Raw genomic sequence first — 18610 nt, forward strand, 5'->3', positions numbered from 1 at the left:
GCCTCCTTCTTTCTGAGTGAGTACCCCAGCTCTGTATGGGGATCTGTGTTGCTGTGTACAATTTCAGCTGATTTAATTCCCCAAAGTAACTAACTCTTTTTAGTTGTCTAGGAAAATAATGATCGTTTATAATCAACCCTTCCTACAAACACTAGTCCAGAATCTAAAGAGTACACAGGATGTGGCAGGAACAAAAAAGAAACCGATATTAGGGGATAAGTATCAAAATTCCATTTTTTTCCGTTTGGAACAGACTTGAGCAGCATGAGAGTTGAGATTTCTGGCTGAAACATTCCAAAGATGTCACACAGTTCCTCTTGAAAGGTGAGATATTAATATATCAATCTGAGGTATCCTTAAGCTCCTACAGCTGAAGAATGAAGCCAACAGGAATCCGTAAAAACACAGAGTGCACTCCAAAACCACGGGCCCACATGGCTTTGGTCCCTTACATCCTCTGGTAGTTCTGTTGTGCTTTTAGCACCACACTCTATATGATGGACCCCACTTTCCCCATTTGTTAGACCTTTAAAACAAATCCTTCCGGCAGAAGGGAAGGAAGCCAAAGAAATTAAGATAGATGTGAGCTGGCTGGATGGAGGCCTGCCGGGAAGCATCTCAGCCCACTAGGGCAAGTACATCCTGGTGAAGACATGAGGAAAGGGAGAAATGGATGGTTAGAGAGAGAACGCTGAGCCCAGTGCTATTGAAATTTCTGGTCAGTTCCTGAGTTTTTGTGCTAATGTAGTGTGACTTATGAAAAAAGAAAAGTATGGATGTTTCCATAGGTTGAACTTCCATGCCAAAGAAAAGTCACCCAAGATTCCATGCACCTGTAAGCCAGTTACTGACTGAGAGTTTCCAGGCTTACAAGATCTTTTAGGCCATCAGCTCAGGCTAGAGGATCTAGATTTCCCAGAAGTGAAGAAGAATGGAAAGGAAGAAAAAGAAATATATCAATTTCCTTCTGACAAAGAGATTTCTTCAACATTAAGTGAGAGCTAAAAATGTCTTAGATCTTAAGAGATCATGTCCAATTTAAAACCTGATTCTATAACATTGAATAAAAAAATTCAAGTCCACTTAAAGTGTGGTTTTTATTATCTTTACTAGAATATATTAGGTTGAACCATAGAAAATATTCAACCATTTTTACCTACAAAGCCAAATTTCATACTGTTCAATCTGCTACAGTTATATATATCGTACTATAAACTATAGAGTACAGTCATTAAACAAACAAATGAACACATAAAAACAAACTAAAGCTGGGTCAAGGATCAGTGATCTGGAACTCAAATCCATGCATTTTTATTCTCATAGGAAAACTCTGCAGAACTAAAAGAAACGTTTTTTAAACATCGTGTAGCCTAGCCCCTTAACTTCTGTTTGAGACTTGAGACCTAAAGAGGTTGATATTTGTGTAAGACCGTACATTTATGTAAACGTCATGGACGTGAAATTAAGCAAGGGTTTGCTTGCAGGACCAGCCGTTGTCGGAAGGATGATTTCTGTGAGCCTATCTGTAGTCTGCCCAGGTCACCGATGCAAAAAGCGTATCAACAGTGTGGTCTTATCAGAGGAGACGTGTGTTCACAAGGCCTCCTGACACATTTGGGAAAACGAATAACTCTGTTTCTCTCCTGAAGAAATTTTTTTTTTTTAGCCGCACCGCACGGCATGTGGGACCTTAGTACCCTGACCAGGGATCGAACCCACACCCCCTGCATTTGCAGTGTGGACTCTTAACCACTGGACTGCCAGGGAAGTCCCAGGACATTTTGTGCTTGATGGTGGAGACAAGAGAGAAAAGAGGTGCCGACCATCCAAGAGTGGAGAAGATTATCCTGCCCTTCTCCATGCTGGAGCTATTGGGGTTGAAGATCCCCATTTGACCAGAGCCAGGAATATTGGGTCAAACCTTCCTTCCTTCTTTTCCTTGTCCTATTACGATAATGAGACCATGCTCCCCAGAGTTGATTCTGAAAGAACTGAGGGCAGACATGACTGTGGGATTGATCTGCCCCAGGCAGTGCTAAGGAGGGAGGAATTCCCATTACTGTACCACAATGAATCTTCTCTATAGAAAAAGTTAAGACTTTTAGGAAAAGGCTTAAAGAAAGCAGAATGGTTGGAGCCTACCTAGTAGGTAATTGGGGAAAATAACTTTCACATTACTTCAAGAGAATTAGCACTGGCTATCTTTCTTTTGGGTTTTTTAAGAATTGGGGTTGTTTTCCATCTTCTGATAGGCTTAATGCATTTGAGCCCTAAGAAAGAAATGGGGTGACTGTGGCTGCTGATTTATACTTAGGAGCGTAGGGAGGTGGGAAGAAGGAAAGAAGAGCCCGTTTCTCAAGCAATTGTATGTAAGAGGCACAGGCAATGTCTCCCTCTGACAAGGTAGCAGTTAAAGGGGTTGGCAGGGCCTTTCCCCTAAAGATGCTAAAACCAGCAGTAGGAGCTGCAAAGAGGCGCTGAGGTTGGATATAGCAGCAGCCACACCTTCAGAATAGCATTTTTTAATAGAAGTACAATGCAAGCATGCACCCTATGGGACTCTGAGGGTGTAAAATGTTCCAAGGAGGGCAGTGACAAACGGCTGCTGTTCTGCGTGAACGTAAAACTCAGTGTATCCAACACTGAATGACTGACTCATACATACACTGGGAATCTCCAAGGTGATTTACATCTAAGTGTCAGTCATAGAAGTTTCCTAATCCTTAGCAGTGTAGCCGAGAAACTGAGAGAGGATCAAGTACTTCATCTCTTCCACCATGAAATATACCTTTCATTCATCCTAAATGCCAGCGACTCCTCCCCTAGCTTGCATTTCCTAAACTCAGTGATTTACACGGGCAACTACTACTTAATTCTTTAAAATGAAGGACTGTGGTACGGAAGTATTCAAGAGAACCCCATATATTGAAGGTAATATAAAATACTTTGTTTGTATAGCTTTTGATAATTTACATAGATATATGCACATACATTATCTATGCCTGTGAGCCTTGCAACAATCCTATGAAATGGATGTCAAAGGCATTCTCATCTTATTGAGAATTAGCTTCATTTTCTTGATCTTCGTCTTCTTAGAATTTTCACAGATGGTTCTACTAGCATTGACTACCCCAGTGGCTTTCCAAGTGTGGTCTCTGGACCAGAAACATCAGCGTCACTTGGGTACTTGTTAGAAAGGCAAGTTCTTAAGCCCCTCCCCTCCTCAGACCTACTGAATCAGGAACTTGGGGTGTTTTAGGTAACTCTGACGTATTCTCACGCTGGAGCCACTACACAATGCTCAGCCTTACTCCGGTTCCTAAGCAAATCCTGACGGCTGCAGGATACAGAGCAAACGGCCCAGGTCTCCATGCTCTGGGACTTAGAATGCTGACCTCACCAGCTCCAGAATCTGAAGACCGCGGAGCCACGTTGTAGGCTGGCCTACTTGTTATTCCTCTCCACTTTGAGTTTTTAGGCTAACCGTAACTTGATCTGGGTCCTGCGAAAGACAAAATGCACCAGACACCTAAAGAAAATGCTCTTATGGAAGAATGTTCATTCATGAGGATCATCTAAAAGAAAAGGAAGGGTGCCTAGGGTTCCATAGAGGCAAAGAAACAGGGACTTATAGTCACTTAGAAAGGGTAGAGGTGGGTCTTGTCTCAGAATATGGAGAGCAGGTGGTCCTTGTCTCCTGAAACCCAAAATGAGAAGATTTCTCATCTGTCTCTGCTTTCCAGGAACGCAGGGCTCAGACGAAGTTCAAGGTTGTCAGTCCCCATGTAGCCCACAGGTTGGATCTCTCTCCTCCACCTGTATTGGCCTTGCCATTGACGTTTGCTTTTTCTGCCTTGATCTCAGTTCTCCCTGCTTCTGCTGGTTACTTCATATGGTCTACCTGTCCTCCAATGGACTTGGAGTTAGTACCTTATCTTGGTCTTCCAAGTCCTCTCCTAGACATGAGAACCTTGTCCCTGACCCCGGCAGTGGCTAAGGCAGGAAACCCATGGAAGTCCTTCGCAGGTGATGTCTGCTTCCTGCCTGAGAAGCAGGTTCCAAGATTTCCTTTCCCTGTGCTCTGCCCACTTGTTAAAATCTTGACCTCAAACTCTCTTACTGTTCACATTATTCCTGACTCACTGGGCTGCATAGGCAGATGGGTTTCCCCAGTCTCATTCAGTTCAAAGGACGTTTAGCAGGCTCCTGGTTGCCTCTACCTCCTTGCCTGGACCATGTCATCTCATAAGGTCTAATATCTGAGTTATGAATGTCATAGAACCAGAAGCACAAGCTTTGCAATTGTATATCTTGAGTCAGCAGGTGACTTCGGAAAATACTTTGTTTTGTGCTTTATTGTGTATCGTATACAGCAAAATGCCTGGTGCCTAGTATGTTCCATTTATTGAAGGAAAGAGATGGGGTAGGAGAAAAGGAAAGCAGGAAGGAAGGGAGGGAGGGATGAAGGAAGGAAGAAAGGGAGGAAATATAATATGCTCTCTTTCTTCCTGGATTGTTTTGGGAGTAAATGACTGATTATATACACAGTGTTTTCAGCTTTTTGGAAATTCACTGCTTAAATCTCAAGTTATTTTACTGTCACCATCAATATAATAATCAGCTGTATCCCCATCCCCGGGGCTCTGATGCATGTTTACGGATGTCACGCTTCTTCTACAGACTGGTGGTTATCTATTGAAGAGACATAAACTTGAAAGAAAAAGAAAATGCAACGAATCCACAAGAAGGCAGCTTGGCGCAGGCGGAAAAATGATCAGACGGGAAGTGAAACGAGACAGGGGAGCCTGAGACATGCTCACCACGGTCCCTGTGGAAAAGCTCCAGGCCAGCTCAGGAAGGACTCCGGGAGCTGGCGGGCTCATTAATCATCGCAGCAACCCTGGGTGGGACACAGAGAGTGCATTTCCTTCGCACAGAGGCTGGGGGTTGGGTGGGGACCATTGCCCTCCCTCCGTGGTCCCTCCCCCAGCAGCCACAGGATAGGCTCCCAGTGCATCTCCTGGGGCACCAGCAGGGCCTTCCAGGTGAGAGTCCAGCTCCCTGGGCTGACAAGAAGGAGGCCCCCTACGTCGCTGACTCATTTCTCCCTAAACCTCTGGCCCCTCCTCTCTGAAAGGAGGCTGGGGCATCAGCGGTTCCCTGGGCAGAAAGAGAACTGAGCCAGCAAGAGGGTATTTGTTCCGCACAGACGTCTGAGAGTTCTGTCGTCGTACTTGTTTCAATCAATGATGCAGAGACTTTCCTTAAATGGTTAATTTCTCCTTTTCCTTTTGAAGTGAGGCAATTTCTTACATTCTCAGAACAAAATGGAGAGTGCCCTTTTGCTACGTCCTTCTGCTCTAGGGAACTGTCTGGCATTCTCAGAAAAGTGGACACACCTCCCACGTGGTACAATTTCAGGGGTGTTGAGAAGGCCCCTTTACCCCAAGAGCCCCGTACCTTGCCCCCGGAGTGCCGACCATCTATACACACAGACCCAAAACCAGCACGGAAGCTTTGAACATTACCTTTTTCCACCTCTGCATAACGTGTAAAGGATTTCTGAATAAAACTTTACAAGCGAAAAAAGAAGACCCATAGTGTTAACACACGTACGCATGTACACGTGCACACAATCATTCTTTAAGGAAGAAGAAAAACATAGTAAGTGTGTAAATGGGATCTGAATGAATTTGTTTGTGAAGGTTATCTAAAAGAACGCTACATGAGTAAAAGGACTTCTTATACCAAGAGACAATGCAGAAGGGGGACACAGAAAGCAGGGATTCATCTAACTCATTAATAAATAGTTTGAGAAGGTCGTTCAAGTACAGTGAACTTTGGGAGTTACCAGATAATTGCTCTTTAGCCAATTCTGTAATTCGGCTTTTTATTTTCTTACTGAGTTTCGAGAGTTTTTATATATTCTGCATACAAATCCTTTAGCAGATGTGTGATTGCAAATATTTTTCTCCTAGTCTATACCTTGTGTTTTCACTCTCTTAACAGCTTCTTTAACAGAGTAACAGTATTTAACTGATGAGATCCAGTTTATCAACATTTCTTTCTATGGGGAGTGCTTTTGGTGTCATGTCTACGAATGCTTTGCCTAATACAAAGTCATATTTTTTTCTATGTTTTCTTCTAGAAGTTTTATAACTTTAGCTGTATCTGTGATCTATTTGGAGGTGATTTTTTTATAAGGTGTGAAGTTTAGGTTAAAGTTCTCCTTATTTACTTATTTATTTATCTTACATATGAATGCCCAAGTGTTCCAACATCAATTGTTGAAAAAGCTATCATTTCCCAACTGAATTGCTTTTGCACCTTTGTCGAAAAGTTATTTGGCCATATTTGTGTGAGTCTACTCTGGATTCTTTATTCTGTTCCATTAATCTACGTGTCTATCTCTTCACCAATATCACACTACCTTGATTACTATAGCGTTACAGTAAACCTTAAAATCTCAATATAATTTCTCCAACTTTATCCTCTTTTTCAAAATTGTTTTAGTAGATGTTCTAAGGTTCCCTGCTTTTACATATAAATTTTAGTATTAGTATGTCTATATCTACAAAAAATCCTGCTGGGAGTTTGATTGGGCTTGTGTTAAATCCATAGATAAATTTTGGCAGAGTTGACATCTTTGCTAAGTTGACTCTTCCAATTCATAAGTATCATGTGTACTCTCCAATTATTTAATTCTTACTCGATTCCTTTCATCAGCATTTTGTAGTTTTCAGATTACAAATTGCATATATGTTTTGTTAAATTTATCTCTAAGTATTTCATTTCTGAATGTATTTCACATTGATTGTTATTAAAATATTTGATTTCCATGTACATTGCTAGTGTATAGAAATATATTTCTATATACTTCAAAACATTGTCTTTTGTGTGTTCAACTTGTATTCTGTAACTTTGCTAAACCCACTTATTAATTCTAGAAGATTTTTCCCTATTCTTTGGCAGTGTCTACATAGACAATCATGTTATCTGTAAATAGGTACAGAATTATTTTTCCCTTTCCCATCTGTAAACCTTTTCTTTCTTTCTTTCTTTTCTTTCTTTCTCTCCCTTTCTTTCTCCCTTCCTTCCTTTCTTTCTTCCTTTTTTTTTTTTTTTTTTTTTGCCTTATTGCTTTGGATAACACTGTAGGACAATACTGAATAGGAGATTTGAGAGTGGACAGTTAACAACATGGCAGTTCTAAGTTCTACCTATCAAATAAGTGGAACTTTAAATGGAAATGGAATAATTCTCTAATCAAAAAGCCACAGGGTGACTGAATGCATTTCTTAAAAACAGATTTTAATAATATGCTGCCAACAAGAAACTCACTTTAACGTTAAGAACACACATAAGCTGAAAGTGAAGGGCTGGAAAGCGATAAATAAAGGATCACACACACATACCTACACACAAAACTATATCATTAAATTTGCAATAAGCACTTGGAAGGAAATAAAGAGTATGCCAGAGAGTCCCAAACCTAGGACGGTAATCAGGACAGAGGGCTATGGAAAGCTTCCCTAAAGAAGTGATATTAGCTTCCCTAAGGAAGTCAAGGCTTAGTGGTGAATAGGACATTCCTGGGTGAAGAAGAGTGAGAAGGAGCATACCTGACAGATGCAATCCCATCGGTTGGAGATTTTAAGATGGGAAGGAGCTTTCCTCAGGAGAAGAATGAAGGTTAGTGTGGGGCACAAGGAAGGGGGGTAGAATGGGGAAAGAGGCAGCTTGTGTTGGTTGAGCAAGGTGTGCAGACCTGCCTCAGGAAGAGCCTGAAAAGAATGGTCCCTAATCTACGCCAGTGGTGTGGTTCTCCACCAGGTCATCCAGATTGCTTGGGGTCTCTTTCTGAGAAGAAGCAGGCCCAGGAAAGCACACCCCAGTACTTCTGAAGACTGAACAGAAAAGGATCAGAAGACCAGGAAGATTCATTAAGTGTTTCCTAGACTACCTTCCCCTGATTCTACAACCAGAAGTGTCTCTGGTGGAAATAAAGAAAAGAAAGAAAAAGAAAAGAAACGTGTATGTAACCATCGTCTTTCCTTGTGTTGCTTGACTCCGTCTAAGAACTGTGGAGACTAAACCCTCAAATTTGAGAAGATACTTTGCAGTTTTTCTGGCACAATACCCTCATTATAAAGGTGTGCGATGAGCAATTATGAGGTCCAGGGGAATCACAGGATGAGTATAAAATGGCAAAGCAAGTTCGTGGCAGCAAAGCCGGGACAGAGCCCAGAACACCCTCACGTTTTCTGTGGTGCAAGCAGAAGAGCCGATGTTGATGCCTTTGCAGACCAGGCCCCCTTTCACTTTTTAAACTCACTCACGCTGCCTGGGAGACAGAAGGGCTTTTTGTCCTCATGGTCTTCCTGTAGCCATGTGGTAGTTCTTCAAAATTACTGCCCTGGGCTTCCCTGGTGGCGCAGTGGTTGAGAGTCCGCCTGCCGATGCAGGGGACACGGGTTCGTGCCCCAGTCCGGGAAGATCCCACATGCCGCGGAGCGGCTGGGCCCATGAGCCATGGCCATGGCTGAGCCTGCGCGTCCAGAGCCTGTGCTCTGCAACGGGAGAGGCCACAACAGTGAGAGGCCCACGTACCGCAAAACAAAACAAAACAAACAAACAAAAACTACTGCCCTGTTGTCAATTACCTCTGATCTTTGTTACTTCTCCAAAACAAATGGGTGGGGTTAAATCAGTTCTAGAATGCTCCTGGGAGTTATAACCTATATTTGAATAAGGTCATATTTTTCTGAGTCAATTTTTAAAGTACTGCTTTCACATTTTAATGCTAAATCTCCCCGTTTTCTGTCTCGCAAGCCTACCCACGCTGAACATACTGATACAGGAAGTTTTTGGTTTCCTTTTCCATAAAACAAAACAATATGAAGCGCCTCAGCTTTACAATCAGCTCGACACATGTGAATACACTCATTCAAATGTTGATTGGACAGTGGAAGGCATCAGTGGAGGGGCTCTGTGGCTTGGATCTCTCCTAATCCCAAGGTAACTGGCCATGAGAGATCTCTGGACGCAAGTTGGGACTTTCCCAGCCTTGGAAGAGAGAGGCATTTTCCTGAATTGCAGCAGTTGTATCTGGTGAGTGATAGAAGCATTCATACCCAGAGCCACAGAAAGAATCCAGCCCAGTTAGATATTTATGAGCTGATGTGTAGCCCAATTGATGGAGAGTTTGACCATGTGTTTATTTAATGGCCAGTCCTATTCAAGGTTAAAAACCATGCGTGAGATCCTGGGAAGTAACAGTCCATCTCACATGCCTGGTGGGTGCTTGTCACCCAACTTCACAGGCAGACCAGAGAATTTTTTTAAATTACTTTTTATTGGAGTAGAGCTGATTTACAATGTTGTGTTAGTTTCAGGTGTACAGCAAAGTGAGTCAGTTATACATATACGTATATCAACTGTTAGGACATATGTATATGTATAACTGTTACGTATACATATATCCACTGTAATGCATATCCACATATCCACATATCCACTCTTTTCCCATATAGGACATTACAGAGTATTGAGTAGAGTTCCCTGTGTATACAGCAGGTCCTTACTAGTTATCTATTTTATATATAGTAGTGTGTATGTGTCAGTCCCTATCTCCCAATTTGTCCCTCCCCCTGCCTTTCTCCCTCGGTAACCATAAGTTTATTTTCTACGTCTGTGACTTTATTTCTCTTTTGTAAACAGGTTCATTTGTACCATTTTTTGTTTTTTAGATTCCACTTAGAAGTGATATCATATATTTGTCTTTCCAGGCCAGAGATTTACTCTTAAATGTTGGTTAAGCCCACATTTGATGGTTCCTTTTCCATATAGGTCTGCCTTCTGTGGTGTAACAGACAAATATGTGAGAGAAAGGAATGATCACCATGAAAAGTCAGCTCTGTAGAATGGCACCAAGAGCCGGGCAGATGTCCGAAAGTGGGTCTTTATCTGAAAACTAGGCAAGAGTCAGAGGTTTGCTGTCTGGGAACCCCATTCCCTGAAGCAAAAGGAAAAGCTGGTCATAAATCGAGGCTGGTCAAGAGGAATTGCAGTTCCTCCCACTGTTAGCCAGAGAAAAAGCAAACAGGCCACTCACAAGGGAACGGTCCGCAGCCTCTTCTGCACCAATTTGTGAGGCGTTCCTCTCCTGTCACCCCACTCCCTACTCCCTTCCTCCAGACTCTGCTGCCCACAGAAGTCCCAGAGACAGTGTGAATTTTGATTTCGCTGGGGCATTGCATTGGGTGATGTCAAATAAGAGTGCCCACGACAAGATGCAACTGGAAAGAATGTTCCAGAACAGGCTGAGCTGCTTCAGCATTTCCAGAAGGAAGGGGTATGAGACTTAGTTAGCGTGGTTCCAGCATGCAGAATCGTACTGGACGGGAGTTGAAAACCAGCTGTTTTGTCCTCTTGCTTCAGTGAAAACAGTTGTCAGACCATGAAAGTCTGAATCTGCCACACGTTGAGACTGCAAGCTGGGAGTAAGATGTAAACCAAGGTCGGTAATTACTTGGCCAAAGTGATTCCTTCTTCCCTTTCATTTTTCCTTTTATTTTGCCATTTCTGAAAATAATATAGTACCATTGCTAATCTACTCATTATAATCATTAACTAGAGAATTAGTTTTCCTCTATATTTATGATTCAAAGCCCACTGTAATATTAATTATTATTTGATTGTACCCAGATTCTACAGAACTTTCCAGAAAAATATGACTCCAACTCTAAGGGGAAACAAATACATACAGGAGAAATTCCATTTTGTCATAGTGCTGCAACACTTGTGTTCAAGTAGATAAAGCATGCCTTCCCTTCAGCCTCCCCACCCTAAATCTCACAGGTTCAGACTTTTATTTATTTATTTATTTTTGATTTGCCATCTCAGGATCTCTCTTTCCCAGACTAAGTCGTTCATGGAAATAGTCAATAGTTGCTACTCTTCTTTTTCAATAGCCGTCAAAATGTTTTCTGATTAAACATTAGATGTGAGAGGAATTAACAGTGTGCAGAAAAGATGAGGTGTGTTATGAATTCTCCTTTCTCAGCTACGTCTTGTTTTTTAACTGCCAGCCGCCAAATACCGAAAGATCAGGAAGCCAGCAAAGCAGCCCCACGGTGACCCCACTAGAGCTGCATGTTTCGCTCAGGATTAGAGCGTTGGAAAGATGAGTGGGACTTCAGCTGGCACACAGTAGGAGAGAGAAAATTTCAAAAGCTCCCCATCTTTCTCCCTGTGCCTGGACCTCTGCCTGAGTCCAGGCATATTCTAGTTACTTCTGGGAATGCCAGCTTCTCCCCTGCAACAGAAAACCAATTCAACCACAACATTTAGACCAGCGGATGGCTTCCAGGGAAAATATAAATGATCCACCTGCTGAAGCAAGGAGCTGACATGAACTTGGCTGTATTTGCAGATGACTCACGCTGATGACTTCCTTGTGGTTGTGTCACTGTGCAGCTTCTCATGCCCCTCTAATTGCTGGGCGGACAGCTCAGCGAGACTATGTCGCTTCACTGTCTGTTCCTCTGGGGGACCGCAGGGATCTGTCTCTACCCTGACCCTTGAGCTCTTCCGTTGGTGAAGCTCTGACCTCATTTTCCTGGTAGCCACAATGTTGAACCCACTTCCTCCCTCAAGAAGGCACTGGTGAGTATTTGTTGAGATGAACTCGAATCCAAGGTAACAGATGAACATGGTAGTCTGTCCAGCTGTCTTTTAGGACACAGGTAGGCAGATTGATTTAGAACTAGTCTAATTTTAGAGTATTGCTGGCAAAGTCTAGCTAATGCTAATGTTCCTGCACTAAGTTACTTTGCCTAGATTTATAGAACCTCAGATTTATATGAGTCCTTAAAGGTTACCTGGTCATATATATGCTCTGAATACATTTATGCTTTTGTCTCCTGGGCAGCAGTGGTTCTTAACTCTTTGAAAAGGCACGTATTCCATCACCATCTCACAAGGAGAAATCCACTTTTGTCAAATAAAATGTATACTCAGATTTCTAAATGAGTTCTAGATCATGGATGAAAATTCCTTTTCTTTCCTTTTTTTTTTTTAACTTACTAAGGGAAAAAGGAAAAGACATAGGAGTGTAATATAACTATCAAGTATTATATAGTCATCTCTACTGGCATTATTTTTAGAAGTAGAAGATATTAGAATGATCTCTTTTTAAATTAAATCAATCAAAGAATACTAAGTCCATATGGTAGAGCATTCTGTGTATATACCACATATACACATCTAATGCTAGATCAATAAGCAGCCTTACTGACTATGTACCATGCCTTCCTTATTTCTACCGAAAAGGACTATCAAGGACATAGAAGAAAGAGGCACACCCATGAACGTGTAGTAGGAAAGTCAGTTAAAGGAGAAAGAAACGTAAACGGAGCGTAAGGGAAAAACAAAGACCATAAAAGAAAGAACAAAGTGAGGAAATGGGAAACAAAGACAGAAAAGAAGCAGAGGTAGGAATAGAGCCAGAGGAAATTCTGGAAGAGGTAAGAAGAGAAAAAAATAGAGAGAATCAGGAGGAAATGGTGATGAGGGGCAGAGAGGAGGCAAATTAACAAAAGGGAAGCTTAGTGTAAGAGAAACTGTTGTATAATAGTTAAAGAAGATGGACTCTGGAGTCCTCTTGTTTAGGTTTAAATACCAACTATACCTCTTACTAGCTGTGTGACCTTGGCTAAGTTACTTGCCTCAGCTTCTCTCAGCTGTTCAATAGGAATAATTGCAGTACCTATTTCCAGAGTCACTATCAAGTGCTGGGACCCAGGGAGCTCTGTATCTGCACATTTTTGTTCATTATTGTCTACTGACCCATCACCCACTCTGGGACTCAGGTAGCTCCCAAGTGTCACATCCACTTTCAAAACCAAATAATAGGCATTTGTAAATACCTCACTGATTTTTCAAGTTTTGAACACAAAAGATTTTCTCCTAATACCATACATACCTTTTCTTTTTTTTTTTAGAAGATGTTGGGGGTAGGAGTTTATTAATTAATTAATTTATCTTTGCTGTGTTGGGTCTTCGTTTCTGTGCGAGGGCTTTCTCTAGTTGTGGCAAGCGGGGGCCACTCTTCATTGCGGTGTGCGGGCCTCTCACTATCGCAGCCTCTCTTGTTGCGGAGCACAGGCTCCAGATGCGCAGGCTCAGCAGTGGTGGAACATGGACCCAGTTGCTCTGTGGCATGTGGGATCCTCCCAGCCAGGGCTCGAACCCGTGTCCCCTGCATTAGCAGGCAGACTCTCAACCACTGCGCCACCAGGGAAGCCCATACCTTTTTTTTTTTTCAAAATCAGATAATTGATCTGTTCAAAACATAATTGTAGTGATTAGATTTCCAGAATAATCTAGACTTCAAATATTCTTTCCCATTGTGACTATGAGTAAACCATGTCAGACCATATATTCTTACTTTCTCACATATACGAAAGTGTTTTTGTTTCAACATCTGGGAGAAGAAATTGCCCAGGCTATGGACACAGGAGGGTTAACTCATGTGGCAGTGCTCACTTCTGGAAGTTCTCTAAGCCAAGCCTATACTTGGGTGACCCTATCTCCACTGTGAGCCCAGCCCTCCAAATGAAATCAGTTTATGAAATTCTCATTTGTTTTTCATTTCCATGCCCCATTCCTCTACCCTCCAACCCCTACCAGCCAACTAATGCCTTCTAACCACTTAGCATTCTCTACTCTGGCATTTCAGATCAACCTTTGAAATACCAATTTGGATGCATGATGTCTTAAAGTAAATTGCTCGCTGATACATCAGCTGTGTTAAAAAGCCGTAAAAGGGGCTTCCCTGGTGGCGCAGTGGTTGAGAATCTGCCTGCTAATGCAGGGGACACGGGTTCGAGCCCTGGTCTGGGAAGGTCCCACATGCCGCGGAGCAACTAGGCCCGTGTGCCACAACTACTGAGCCTGCGTATCTGGAGCAACAAGAGAGGCCCGTGCACAGCAATGAAGAGTGGCCCCCGCTTGCCACACTAGAGAAAGCCCTTGCACAGAAACGAAGACCCAACACAGCCCAAAATTAATTAATTAATTAATTGATTTTTAAAAAAAGAAAAAAAAAGAAATTCTGACTTCCTAACTGCAAGGAAGTCAGAATTAAAAAAAAAAAAAGCCGTAAAACAAGTCAAGGTAGGTCTAAAGTCTGGATAAATGCAATGTCTGTCTTGGACAGCTCAGACATTCAGAATTCACACAGTCATAAAACAGACAGAACAAATACCATGGTCTGGCTCTGACAGATTTCTCCACTGCTGTGACAAGCATAGAATCATTTACTTGAAAAACTGATATGTTTTTATCATTATTATTTTCCAAATTGTGCCTTTGGTGGCATTGACTCAGGGTAGAGTACAAAATTAAAACTAACTAAAATGCACAAAACACAGAATGGCAACAGTAATTAAACAACTTAATCCCTCCCCTACCCCCCAGGGTAATCCAACACAAAACTTCATGGGAATCTTCCAGTTGAGAAATCCCAAGGAGTTACTGAAAGTTCACTCTGGCCCTCATACGGTAAGTGTTAGCTCTCCATTGTATCTCAGCTTCTACACCATTCTCCGCAATTTGTAAAATGTAACAAATAAATATGAACTCTTTGAACTGGGTACTCCTTAAGGATGCTCTCAGACACCTCATCATCCCCTCTTAAACGGGTGTAAGTGAGCAAAGAGGAGGTGACTTTATCCCTTGTTGCTTCCTTGAAAGCTTCTCTCACTTGCCAGGGAGCTTTTGAACTATCTAGAGATACAGATCTGGGAAAGAAAGGGAGCAGGGACTAGTATAAAAAAATAAAATATGGGCTTCCCTGGTGGCGCAGTGGTTGAGAGTCCGCCTGCCGATGCGGGGGATGTGGGTCGTGCCCCGGTCTGGGAAGATCCCACATGCTGCGGAGCGGCTGGGCCCGTGAGCCATGGCCGCTGAGCCTACGCGTCCGGAGCCTGTGCTCCGCAACAGGAGAGGCCACAACAGTGAGAGGCCCGCGTACCGCAAAAAAAAAAAAAAAAAAAAAAAAGTAAAATATTAAAGAAATAGACAGGTGTGTTTCAGAGAATTGTCTTTGGGGATAAGGGTGTAGTGAAGAGCAGATATAGGTGAGTCCCACTAGTTCTCAGTGCCCGTACCTGATTTTCTGCAGGGGCTGTTCAGCCATAGCTTTTTAATTGAGAAATTTTACAATTAAAATTTAATTGTAAAATGGAAATTGTATTTCAAAATATTCTGTGTATTGTATATGGATGTGTGTATACATGTGTAGATGCATTTATACACATTTTACGTGTACATATAATTATGTCTATATATTATATACACCTGTGTACACAGTACCCAGCTAAAAAATTAAATATTAACATTTGCTGGAATCCCCTGCATCCCTCCCTGGTCTCTGAGCTCATTCTCCTCCACACACACAGAGAAGAGCCTCGCCTGTGTCTGGGTGTTCTGAACATTCCCGCGTATATTATACAGAGAGGATTGTTTTGTATGTTTGTATATTTCTTTCAACTCCTATGTAGAATTCCATGAGCATTTATTTAGTTTTTTGATTCAAGGCCACCTTCTGTTATTGACCCATCATTTACCAGGATAATATGTCCTGCCACCAAGAAGCTGTAAATGAAATGATATGTTTTGGAGTTAAGGAAACGAAAGAAAAGCATATTTCCTACCAGCAATGCAAAGGTCCGTAAGGGCAGGAGTGACACTTTTTTTTAGGGCACCATCATATTTCCAGTTCCTAGTGCAAATGCCTGGTGTATAGTTGGCGCTCAGTGAATATCTGTCATCCTGTGAAGACAGGAAGAAAGGAGTCAGGCTGTTTTCACTGCCTGATGCTGTTCCCACCGGTGGTGCAGTTTCAGTGCCAAAATCAGCCCTTTATTCCAACAACATATTAATGGCAGGGAGTGATTTCAGTTGAGGAAATCTGCAATGCATTTTGGGGTGTAACCAGAGAAACAATGCAACTATTACAGTCCTCTAAACGCTAGTAAAATGTAGCCACGCAGGGCTTCGGTCCATTACCGTGGCGTTGAAGAGAACTGGAGGAATTGTTGGGCAAGAGGCTAAATTCTCTCGTTTGAATGATTTGATTCCCTTGAAATACAAGGTCGCATATGGCCAATTTCATTCTTTCTACTCATAAAGAAGTCCAGATCAAAACAACTGAATAGAACCCAAATTTCACAGTTCTTTTCCCTCCAGGCCCGACTCAAGCTCAGAGGCATCGGTGACCGATGATTTTTATGACAAGCTCCAGTATTGGCATAATGGGGTCCCTCAGTTAGTTTTAAGGCCCTTTCATTAGCGATATAACAGTTCTGTTGTCGGCAGCGTTCGGTGACATCACGGTAGTAAAACTCAGCAAAGCAAGAAGATTGTCTTGGTGTCGAAGTGGGAATTCTGCCTCAGCCGGCCCCACGGCCATCCTGTGTTCTTTGTTTAAACTTAGTACTCACGCTGCTCTGGCCGTACCCAGTCGTGGGCTCTGATAAAGGTGCCAGCCACTCATTCGCCACTGCTGCTTCCAACTAAGAAACACCACTCGGCCCTGACATTGGGTCACCGGCATTCTCTTTCACGCTGGCTTTCAGGATCAGTAGCTCAGATGTTCACATCTATGAGGGCCTTTGATGAGTGCTCAAGGCAAGTAGATATGAAATGTCACCACCAGAAACGGGTCCCTTTATATAGCAAAGGAATTTCTATCTTCATTAGATTCTTCTCAAAATCTGAATACTCGCAGGAAAGGTTAAACAGCTGTCTGTGAGAGGAGGCATGTGTGCTGATATCACACGCCCAGCTCCTTCACGTGTAGCTGACTGGATCCCCACTGCCCATTGGACCTACCTCAACCACAGGCCAAGTGTATGAGGCTCACATCCTCAGCTACTGGGCTCTCTCAGGCACAGAGCAACACGCTCCGAGGCCCAGGCAGCCTCAGCAGATGTGGAGAGCAGAGGCAGGCATGGGCTTAGCTATCCACCATCTGTGTTGGACCAAGAAAGGAAAACTGTTCACTCACCCACCCATTTCCCTCAAACGTTATTAAAAGTCATCAAGAGGAGAAATCAATGGAGCATAACTGGGCCATTGTAGAGACAGAATGTTACTATAAACATCTGCAGAAAAGAACAAAAATACCAGTCTCCCTAGGCAAGATGCAGACAAGAAAATGCCTTTAGCAGGAGGTAAATATATGAAGTCACGTCCTCAGAAAGTGGCAGCTCAGCTTCCAGATATCCTAAAGGAAGGAGGAACTTTGCAGAAGATGCTTTGCTCCTCTCCTGGCCGCACTCAAACCCAGGCGTTTTCAGTGAATCGACTCTACTTTTATTCTGTCTCTTCAGCATCTTGGAAAATTAAAAACAAACAAGACGATCTAGGAATTTGGTTCTCAGAGAAGCTGAAAGTGTTCCTTGAAGGCCCCTGAATTGAGTGCCATTTCTGTACCCAGCTTCCTTCTCCAAAGGTTAGCAGAGCAATGGAGCTGTTCAATCCCCTCAGGGCAGGATTTCCTCCTTGTTAACTAGTTAGGCTTCCTAAGTTTTCAAAATCTGTTGTTCGGTCTCTACTGAATTCAGGCCATTCTCCATTTCCTCAATTAAAGTCGACCAAGAACTTTCTTTTCCTCACAGAGGTCTTGTGACTTTTAATTGCTCTGCCAAAGTCCCTTTAGAGCCATTTCCACCAGCCGTCTCCCTGGGTCTCACAGCCTGCTCTGCGTGATGCGTGGACCTAAGCTGATTCTGGCCACCTGAGGGGCCCGTGGAGCATCCTTCCAGGTAGCAGCCTCCTTCACCCCATTGTTTAAATCTGTGAACATTCCAGGGAGAGCTGACCTCACCAGCCCTTCTTGAAAAGTCTTAATGACAGCTTCTCTAAACTGGTTCAACAGGAATAAATCCTCCCACTTCTCCCGAGTATCACTTATTTACTGCCTGTGCCTCTGCTCTGAGCCCCGAGAGAAAGATTTTGATCATCAGGCTTGTTCAGCAAGTGTTTCTCAAGAGTGGGTTCTGTAGAACATTCCTTCTTCCGAATATTAATACGTGTCACCTGCTACAAACCTGCTCCCCCCTCACATGTACACACCTACACATGCACATATCGTGTAGCTATGCATGCTGCGTATAATACCTACACACACTTCTTCTTGCACACACATATGCCCTGCATGCCACCTGCATGGTGGTCAAATAAGTAGAGAAAACCCAAATTAATGTAAAACCAATATTCTGCATCAACTCATCAGAGCCTTCATATACTAATGTGCATTATAAATCTTTAAAAATAGCGTTTTAGTATTGAGTATTTCACAGCTTATTTAAACAGAGTTGTTTCGTTGTGGAGAGAACCTAAAATGGATGAGTGTACCACGGAACACAGTTTGCAGAAAATTCTATTAGAAGAAGAAAGGCCACTAACACATCTAACACTGGGACGATAGTAATGATTACTTTTAATAATATTAAAAACAAAGATTTTCAAAAGCTCTGAGAGATTAGGTCAGGGGTGGACGAATTATGGACCACAAGCCGAATCTGTCCTGTGGCCCGTT

At 42.7% G+C, this 18610-nt stretch overlaps 1 protein-coding gene across 8 annotated transcripts in view; it reads right to left on the reverse strand.

Annotated features, from left to right (window-relative positions):
- Positions 1–18610, reverse strand: part of C9H7orf25 (chromosome 9 C7orf25 homolog) — a 324697-nt gene that overhangs the window by 133919 nt on the left and 172168 nt on the right. For 5 of the 8 annotated variants that reach the window (XR_011377686.1, XR_011377690.1, XR_011377689.1 and 2 more), the window contains exon 5: positions 15720–15837. The exons of the other annotated variants lie outside the window; for them this stretch is intronic. The gene's annotated coding sequence lies outside the window, so the exon portion shown is untranslated. The remainder of the gene's footprint in view (positions 1–15719; positions 15838–18610) is intronic. 8 annotated transcript variants of the gene reach the window in all.

This window comes from Globicephala melas, chromosome 9 (assembly GCF_963455315.2).
Source record: "Globicephala melas chromosome 9, mGloMel1.2, whole genome shotgun sequence".
NCBI lineage: Eukaryota > Metazoa > Chordata > Mammalia > Artiodactyla > Delphinidae > Globicephala > Globicephala melas.